Raw genomic sequence first — 10,109 nt, forward strand, 5'->3', positions numbered from 1 at the left:
TTGAAGACACAGAAGAGCAAACCCATGCTTGGTAGGACCAGCCCTGTGTGGGCAAGAGGGGAGAAGGGCCTGGAACTTAATTCCCTGGTGTCAGGAGGTGAAATCGGGAGGTCCCAGCAGATGCAGTGAAAGGAACCAGCAACTGCTGAGGACCCAAGTAACAACTTTGGCCAGGCAGATCTGGATGAGGGAGGGAACAAGGGGACTCTAGCGACTCCACAATTCCTTTAAGAAATGAGACCTTTGGGCCTTCTCAAGGGAAACCTTACATTTTTTGTTCAGTTCTGACATCAACCTGACCTGGGAGCATTTGGAAACAGGTGCTACCCCTCAGCTTCTCAAGACTGGACCACCAGTTGGAGAGGGGCAAGGTGCAGGTTATCTGCATTGCTACAGATGCATATCCTTTGCAAACCCACAAGATAAATGTACAGCTTAAATGATAGAAAGGAATTCCTGGTAGTTGTCAAAGATGGGTCTGTTGCTTCACCAAACTGAAATTATATTCAAAGTACAGACACTTTTCAACTTATGATGGGGCTATATCCTGATGTACACATTGTAAACTGAAAACTTGCATTTTGAATACAAGTTGAAGTGCATTCAAAACTCCTCACCTACAGAATGGCACAGCATACAGCTCTGCACCGTAGCATCTCCATAGTTTCCCTGTGATCCTGTGGCTAACAGAGCTGTGACTGCTGCCACTTCCCAGCACCACGGGGGAAGATGGTACTGTGTATTGCTAGACTCAGGCAAGGTCTGTATTTAAGTACAGTTTCACAGGGCGCAGTGGTGCATGCCTCTAATCCCAGTGATTTGGGAACCTGAGGCAGGAGGATTGTAAGTTCAAGGCCAACCTCAGCAACTTACCAAGATTCTGTCTCAAAATAATAAAATAAAAAAGGCTTGGGACAGAGCTCAGTGGTAGAGTGCCCCTGATTAAATCCCTTGTGCCACAAAATAATAATAATAATAATAAATACAGTCTCTATAGAATACCATTTGCTTTCTCAACATGGCAAAGTACCAGATTTTAAGTCTGGATCTTAAAAATTTTGTGTCAGTACAAATCAGGCACTCATCAGTCAAGGTGGAGGCACCAGATGTTGGGAGTCTAGGGGTTACTGATGACACTTGTTGGCTCTCCTGAGTCTGCAGAGGGAGGACCCTGCAGACTACATCTGGAGACTGCTGTCATTCATCATTTTGCTGACCTGGGAGATGCAGAGAAAAACTCATGGGTTGCAGGTGTGTCTTTGTGGGACAGCATGCTGCCTCTATCCAGGTACTGTGATGACAGGGACAGGTGCCTTCCTACCCCCATGCACTGGACCTCCCAGGCTGGAAGCAAAATGGGGCCAAGAGACTGCTACAAGCCAAGGTACTACCCACTGTTAAAAGTCACCCTTTGCTCTGAGAAGTGCCTGGGTGAAGGTGTTTCCCAACCTCTCAGTTGCCAGCTCCAGGTACCTGACACCATTCCAGCCCTCCGAGTGGCTCCCCAGCTGGCTTCAGGCCACAGGGCCACAAGTCTTCCTCACCAAAACAAGCTAGAATTTGAACTGCCAACCAGCTTTTCTGGAATTGGCTTTGCATGACTGGGAAGTGTAGCTGATCCCCCGCTCAGCCAGCTCACTCCTCGTGTTGGACTCAGCCCTTTGGGGACAGGAGTTTTCTGCTGAGAACCTGTCCTGGACTTCTCAACCTGTCTGCCTTTTTGCACTGGCTGTACCTGCGTTGTTGACCCAAGGAACTGCCACATAGCTCAACAACTGTTTAAAGTACACAGTGACATTACAGGGTGGAAGGAAATCCCAGGGCCCAAACTCTGTGCTAAATAACAGGTAGACGCCTGAGGTGGGCTATACCTGTCAGACCCCACACTGAGCCACAGAGCTTGGAGTGGAACAACCTGTTCTTGACGTGTCACCAGATTCCCAGCCCAGCCCTGTAGAGCTGCTCAGGACTCCCTTGGCCCCAGAGAAGCCACAGGCTCCAGGCCAGGTCTGTCTTCAGATCACACAGCTTCCCTGGCTTCCATGTGTCCTCACAGTTGGCCCTGTTGCTCTGGGCCCACAGTCCCCAGCTTCGTTCCTCACTGGGGTTCAGGTGATACCACCGTTTAACGGTGATGAGTCCTGCTTCCTCAGTTGTTGAAGTATAATGCCAGAGAAGCATGCTGAGGCAAGCGTAGAGTAGAAGGTAAGAAGCTTTATTAAAGAAAAGCAGACTTCTCCCTGGTGGAAGAAAGGGACCCAAGGCGGAATCTGTAAGATGAGCAAATCTTGTCCTTTTTATAGGTTTTATTCTCCTGTTCTTTCCCCCTTATCTCTTTCCTTCCTGCCTATGTGACTAGGCCCGGTTTTGCAGGTGAGATACATAAAGTGAGAAGCAGATGGGCAGGGGGAGGACCAAAGTGATTTAGTCAGGCAAGGGGGCATTAATTAGCAGCTCCTTGCCTGCAGTCCCTGACAATGGCAGGTAAATTTGGTAATCAATGGGCTCCGCAGATCCTTGATATTCCATTCTCCCAGTGGCAGTCTCCAACTTCCTGAGGCAGATGACTTTCATGGCCTCCATTTCCTCCATCTGACCTGATCCCCTATTTCTACACTAACTGCCTGTCTCCAATGGCTTCATTGGCATCCCAACCCCTATCTTCTCATCCCTTGATAGCCCCAAGCCTAAGTCCTCTTTCCCTGGGAACTTGCCACTAGCCCCAGATGATGCTGTTTGGTGTCAGTGTCCTGGAGCCTTTATCTCACAACCAGACCCTCTAGCCGATGCCCTGCCCAGATACCACCACAGCCCCCCACTATCTCTCTGCCTCCCCTTAGCCTTCTGCAGCCCATCTCATCACTTAACAACCGGTGTGAACCTTCTAATGCATTGATCAACCACCCATGACCCAGCAGCATCTATAGCTTTCCGAAGGCTTCCCACCAGCCTCAAAATACAAGACCTTGCATGGCTGCCCCCACTGCCATTCTGTCCTTATTTTGCTGTGCCTTCCTGCCTCCCTCCAGCCTCACCTCATGCAATTTCTTAAACGTACCAGCCTTACTCCCACTGCAGGGCCTCGGCCCTTGCTCTCTGCCCATTTTCTGCTCTCCCTTGCTCCTCCCTTCATTCACTTCTGCCCAACGGTCACTTACAGTCCAGCCTGGCTAAAATGCCACCTGTTACTATTTGGATATGAGGTGTTCCCCAAAAGTTCCTGCATTGACGAAGCAATGTTCAGAGGTGAAATGAGCAGATTGTGAGACTTGGAACCTATTTTGAATGGACCACCTGGGTGGTAACCGCAGGCAAGTGGAGTATGATTGGAGAAGGTGGGTCACTGGGGGCATGCCCTGGAAGGGTGCATCTTCTGGGGCCCTTTCCCCCTCTCTTCTCTCTGCTTCCTGGGCCATCATGAATAGAGTGGTACTCCTCCTCCAGGCCCTTCTGCATGATGGTCTGTCTCACCTTGGGCCCAAAGCAATGGACTTGGCTACTCATGGGCAAAGCCTCTGGAATGATGTGCCAAAATTAACTTTTCCTTTTCTGAGTTGTCCTTGTCAGGTATTTTGGTCACAGTGACCAAAATCAGATCAATGCACCACCCTTCTGTAGGCACTCCCTGTCTGGTGCCCCACTTGATCCTCCGTGCCATTATTGCCTGACATAGGCAATACCAATTCTCTCTCTCTCTTTTTTTTTTTTTTTTTTTTTTTTGCTACTGTGTCGTTGGTCCCTAATACAGTGTCTGACCCATATTGTCCGTAAATAAATAATTGTCGACAACTACATGAAAGAATGCAACTACCCTCTCCATGCACCTTGAAGCTCCATAATCACTCTCCAGGGCAAGAACTTCTGGAGGGTGGGAGGCATGGAGCCTGACTCTTTTGTTGTTGTTTTTCAATACTGGGGATGGAACCCAGGGTCATCTCTTGCACAAACTAGGCAAATGTTCTACCAGTGAGCTCTATCCCCAGCCTGAGCCTGGCTTCTTGATTCACTGTGTGACCAGGGACAAGTCATTTTTACATACTTCTAATTATTAGGGAAAGTTATGAGAAAGACACCAGGTTCTGAATGAGATGCAAATTTAGTTTGAATCCTAGTTCTGCTGCCACCAGCTGTGTGATCTTGAAAAACAGACCTAACCTTTCTGTGCTTCTGTTTCCTCATGGGAACAAAATAGCTCCCTTGTATAAGTTAGGATTCTTGTATGAGTTGCAACAAAACTAGCCAGGCCACGGGCAAAAAATCCTCTAGAACACTCTACTAGCACTGCCTACACTGGAATTTGGGGCCACAAACCTGCCAACCTTGTCTGAAGAGGCAAACTCCTAGTAGGTACCTCTAATTGGTGAAGCTCGGATCATGGGCAAACCTTATGGTAAGAAAGGAAAGGGAGACCCAGCCCCAGGATCACACAGTGGGGAAGAGACAGGACAGCTGTCCTTGACAGTGGCCTGCAAAGGGTGGTTGTGAGAATTAAGTGTTGATCCAGAACTCTCATGCATAGCTGGCAGAAATCCTGGGAAGCTTTCTGGTGGAACCAACTAGAGTTAATACATGCTGACCCTGTCACTCAGTGAGACCAAAGGAGTGCATGTATCCATATCTTATGCCCACCAAAAGATGTGGACAAAGCATCAACCGCACTATGCATACTCAACAAAAGCGAGAAACTACTGAAGTGACACCAACAACAGAATACTACAAAGCCCAGGAAAAGAACACACCAGGGCTACATGCAGCAACTTGGATAAATCAACAACCTTGAGCATAAGAAGCAGGTGCACAGGAAAGGGGATTGTATGATTTCATTTATTTGAACCTCAAAGACAGGCAACATGATTCTATGGCATTAGCTGCCAGGGTAGTGGTGCCCCCTTAGAAGGGTAGAGACAGAAGGGGATGCAAGCAAGTTTCCTGGGGCACTGGAGGGCCTCCTTTCTTCATCTGCATGCTGATTTCCCTTGTGCGTTCATTTTGTGAAGTTTCATTGAGTTCTCCATTTAGAATTTGTATTTTTCTCTAGGCATGCTATACTTCATTAAAGCAAACAACATACAGGTTTATGAAAAAAAAAATAGTGCATGAGAAGCACCCAGGATAGTGGTATGAGCCGGATAAACATTAGGTCATCCTGCCGGGAGGGGTGGTGTACGCCTGTAATCCCAGCAACTGGGGAGGCTGAGGCAGAAGGATCGCAAGTTCCAGGCCAACCTGGGCAACTTAAAGAGAGCTTGTCTCAAAATTAAAAATAATAATAACAAGGCTGGGAGTGTAGCTGAGTGGTAGAGAAACCCTGGGTTCAATCCCCCCTCAAAAAAAAAAAAAAGTTTGGTCATCCTTATTATTATCACTGTTTTCTTTGTCATGTTTGTTCTCTCCTGCCCACCACTTCCCTTCCACCATTCTCATGAGGTTGGAAGTTCTTGAACTCTTACAGCAGAAAGAACGGATGCCCTAAGTACAAGCTCTGAGCTTGTGTGTGGGATCCCTGTAAGAACCCAGAAACCACTCCGGAGGCGGGAACTCACATAAGAGAGTTTATTAAGCAAACAAGCAGAGTGTCTCCCCTGCAGGGTAAGAGAGAAAATGAGAGGGAAAGAGAGAAAGCGCATGTAAGACAGAGAGTGAAATGGAGGAGAGCATGAAAGCGAGGAGGAGAGAGAGAGGAAAATGGCAGGGGAGCCATTCTTAAGCAGTGGAATTCCACGGACTAATAGGGGACCAATAATGGAGAAGGACACTTGCAAGCTGACTGATGAACCAATAACTAGCTAGGATGTTCACAGACTGACAAGCTACATTGTAAGTTGGGAGGCGGGGAAATGACTGCAGCGTAAAGGGCGGGACCCTTGTAGGAGTTTCACCAGTCCGACAGGGCGCACGTGTGAGAGGAGCCACTGTCCTGTCTGTGCTGCTGTAAGGGACTGCCATGGACTGTAATTTATAAACGGTTCTGGAAGTGGGGAAGTCCTTCATGCTGCATAAATCCATGGAGGAAGAGCGAAAGGCAAGCTGACTCTTATGACAAACCCATTTTGATAAGATTTTATCTATCTGGAAGGCAAAGTTCTTGTGACCATGTCACCTCCTATAAGGGTTTAAGTTTCCAACTCATAGACTTTGGGAGACACAGTCAAACCTAGCTCAGACTAAGGGACCCCAAGGAGCCGAGAGCAGGAGTGGAGACTCTGAGGCTGGAGGAGGTGAGGGAGAGCTGAGCCTGGGGTGGAGGGGGCGGATCTGGAACTCACCCTGAGGGCAGCAGTGGGCCCCAGAGAGGTCTGTCTGCATTGGTTGGGGTTGAGGGAACGATTATGTTTTCATTTCTGCATCTGGTTTCAGTATGAAGAATGAAGGAAAAGAAAAAGAAAAAATTCTCAGACTCCAATTAGGAGATACTTCGTGGTGGCCTAGAGTAGGTCAAGGTGAGACATGGGGATGGAGAGACATGGGTTTAGCAAGACCTAGGGTTTGGATTGGCAGAGCTTAGAGACCATCGCTGATCTTGGAGGGAGGTACAGAAGGGAGAGGCAGGAGAGACCTTGTTGGCTACATGGATAATGGGCCCCTGCACTGATTGGTCACTGGGGGGAACAGGGAGGGGGATGCCCTGAGTTGGGGGAGCAGAGTAAGAAGGGACTGAGACACAGTGGCCACCACAGCTGTGGGGAAGTCTGTGGAAAATGGTGGGGGGAGCTGACCAGTTTAGGCATGCTTAGAGAGGCTCAGTTAGGAGAGTGTGGGGCCATGGAATGAGGGTGGTGGGCTCAGTGGAAAAGGTGAGGGAAGGACTGTCAAGGAATAGGTGTGTGGAGTGCACCATGGCCGAGAATGACAGAGACTTGGACCCAGTGGACTTGGCTAATCCCTAAATGTCTAAAACAGTAACCACTTCTCTCACGAGGTGCTGGTGGAGTACTCTGGCCCCTGAGGAGGAGCCAGCCCAGCCTGGGGTGATAGTGCCTGGGACAACAGGCTGGGACAGTGTGGGAGCCCCTTGCATGATCTCCTACTCACAGAGGGTGTGAGTAATAACAATGATAATAGCAAAGGCATCTGGGGTAGATGTTATCACTGTTCAGAATTGTTATTGCCCCTCTGGGGAAGGGTTGCATTTCCCACACCTTTGACATCAGACTCAGCCCCATGACTTGCTTTGGTCAGTGACATATGAGCATAAATGAGGTGTGCTGCTTCTAAAAGACAATTTAGGAGTCATAGAATAATGCTGCAGGGTTCATGTCATCTCTGCTTGGAGCTAGGCAGTGCTTCAAATAAGGACTGTTCCTTCAACCTGGATCTTGACTGGAGTGTGGCCAACCCACGACAGATAGGTAGTGTGAACAAGAAATAAACCTGCTGTAAGCCACTAAGACCAAGGACTCTTTGTTACTGCAGCACAACATAGCCTCAACTGACTGATACAGCAACTTGTGGATTTGGAGGTTTTACTGTACATCATGCATTGTGCAAGGAATTTTACATGGATTTTCTCAGTTAATTTTAAAACAATTCATGAGCAAAAGCAGCCAGACACAGAAAAGCACACTGTGTGATTCCATTTATAAAAAAAAAATATGAACTAATCTCTAATGCCAGGAAGGAGATCAGTGACTGCCTAGGAACAGAGTGGGGAAGAGAGAGACAGGAAAGAAAGGGACATAAGGAAACTTTTGAGGTGATCAATGTGTTCCTTATCTTAATATAGAGATGGTTTAGTGAATATGAACATGTCGGAACTTGTAAACTTTAAATCTGCGCACTTTAAATATGCAAGCACACCTAAATAATGTTGTTTAAAAAAACCCAATGAATTCTACTATTAAAATATAAATTGAATGGAATTCTCTTTTATTTTTTTGTGGTGCCCAGGATGAAACCCAGGTCCTTGCACGTGCGAGGCAAGCACTCTACCCCCTGAGCCACACCTCCAGCCTCTAACAGAATTCTTATCACTATTTTACAGATGAGGCAAATGAGCCTCTTCAGGAATAAAATCCTTGCCAATTGCCACACAACTTTCACAGGGCAGATTCAGAATCAGAGCCAGGTGTGCCTGAATCCAAACTCTGTGTTTTCTAACTTGGAATGGAGTTTGATTGGCAGAGCAGTGTTCCACTGGCTACATAAGGAAACTCAAAAACAGTTCCTGCGTAAGTGTAGCAGCCCCAAAGAGTCACCTGGGGGTGAAGAGAAGGTGGGTAGAGGTCAGTAGCTCCTGATCTCCCAGAAGGGAGGGTGCAGCATGGCACAGTTGGGTGCTGAACCCAGTTTCTACCTGCTGGGGGGAACCAACTGTTAAAATTTCAGGAATTTGTTGGGTGAGGTGGTGCGCACCTGTAATCCCAGCTACTCAGGAGGCTCAAGCAGAAGAATTGCAAGTTCTAGGCTGTCCTTGGTAACTTAGCAAGACCCTATCTCAAAATTAAAAATAAAAAGGGCTGGGGTTATGGTTCTCCAGTACCACATTCAGTCCCCCGTACTGAAAAAAAAAATTTCAGGAATTTCACTAGTCAGTTATTAAACATAGCCATTGTCAAAAATTATATATACTCATAATTGAAGTATATTAAAAGTAAAGGTGAGCCAGTCACAAAGGCACATGCCCACAATCCCAGAACTTGGGAAGCTGAGGCAGGAAGATTACAAGTTTGAGGTCAGCCTCAGCAATTTAGCAAGGCCCTAAGCAACTTAGTGAGACTCTGTCTCAAAATAAAAAGGATTGGATTGGGAATGTAGCTCAGTGGTAAAGCACCCTTGGTTTCAATCCCCAGTACCAAAAAGAGTAAAAGTGGAGCTGGGGAGTAGGTCAGCGGTATATATGTACTTAGCATGCTGGAGGTCTGGGTTCAACATAGTACTCCCACCCCAAGAAAGGCAAAAGTAGCATTCAAAAGTCATTACCTCTAATTATTTTGCCATATTTGACACTTACTGATGCCCTTGAGATTATTAACCTGTTACCTCTGTCCAGTGGAGATTCCACACAATGGTGTGCTATTGGGTAAACCTTTCCAACTATGCTTCCTGCAGTAGCTTGAAATCGGACAGGGAGGTTTCTCACACCATGAAAATGGGCAAATGCTAATGGAACTAACCCCCGACAACACGCTCTGCCAGTTAAACATTTTTGCCATCTCATCACTGAGCCCTAAGGTCTTGAACACCTGCCTGGGTTGTGGCAGGATGGGGGCACAGGAGGTTCAGGTCTGGAGCTGAGAGAAGGACAGATAGAGCCAGTGACCAGGTTGTCCAGGGCTGCTTGCAACCATGATGATAAAACGGCTGGTGCACACTGAGCTCTACGCCTGACAAGTTCTTGGTGCAGTCGCTCCACTCTGTGAGCAAAGCGCAGTCACTGTCTGCAGATGAGGAGACTGAGGCACAGAGATGCTATTTACCCAGGGTCATCCACTAGACCCCAGAGCCACCTAAGCGCTCTGAAGAGGAGAAAGTCCTGGAACACAGCAGCCTGAGGGAACTCTCAGTTTGGGAACTCTCCAAGCACTGCCAGCCGCCTCCCAGCCCCTCTGACAGTGGGCATGTGCCCCTGACAGTGGGCATGTGCTAGGCTCTTTGCTGAGGGGTTCTCAGTTTTCACCCCAGGGAGGGACTAGATACAGTGCATGGTGCCTGCCCACCCTCTTGGGGAACCACTCATGGTCCAGAGGCGGCAGATGCACGGAAGGTGAGAGATGAAGTGGTAGCATTCTTTGTCTGGAGTTTGACCCTAGCAATGATTCGGTTCTGACAGATTATAAACTCGGGGAGGGAGAGACAGAGACATCTCTAAAGGGCCCACCCAGCTGGCAGTGGGCAGAGGTTGTGATGAGGACAGGGGCCACTATGGAGGCTAGAGGGGCCAGGGAGGGGCCCCTAAGGTAATGTTCAGGGCATGGGATGGCCGGTGCTGAATTGAGCGGGTCAGGGGTTGATTGAACAGGGAACAGGGAATGGATGGCCTTGCAGCTGGTGGCATCACTGGCCAAGGATGAGGATTGATGGCAGTCAGCTTAGGGGCAGGAACATGACAAGTTTGGTTTTGACATGTACTTGCAGAGCCTCCAGGGTATCCTGATTCTCTGCCTACCCAG

The sequence above is a fragment of the Sciurus carolinensis genome, chromosome 2, assembly GCF_902686445.1.
Source record: "Sciurus carolinensis chromosome 2, mSciCar1.2, whole genome shotgun sequence".
NCBI lineage: Eukaryota > Metazoa > Chordata > Mammalia > Rodentia > Sciuridae > Sciurus > Sciurus carolinensis.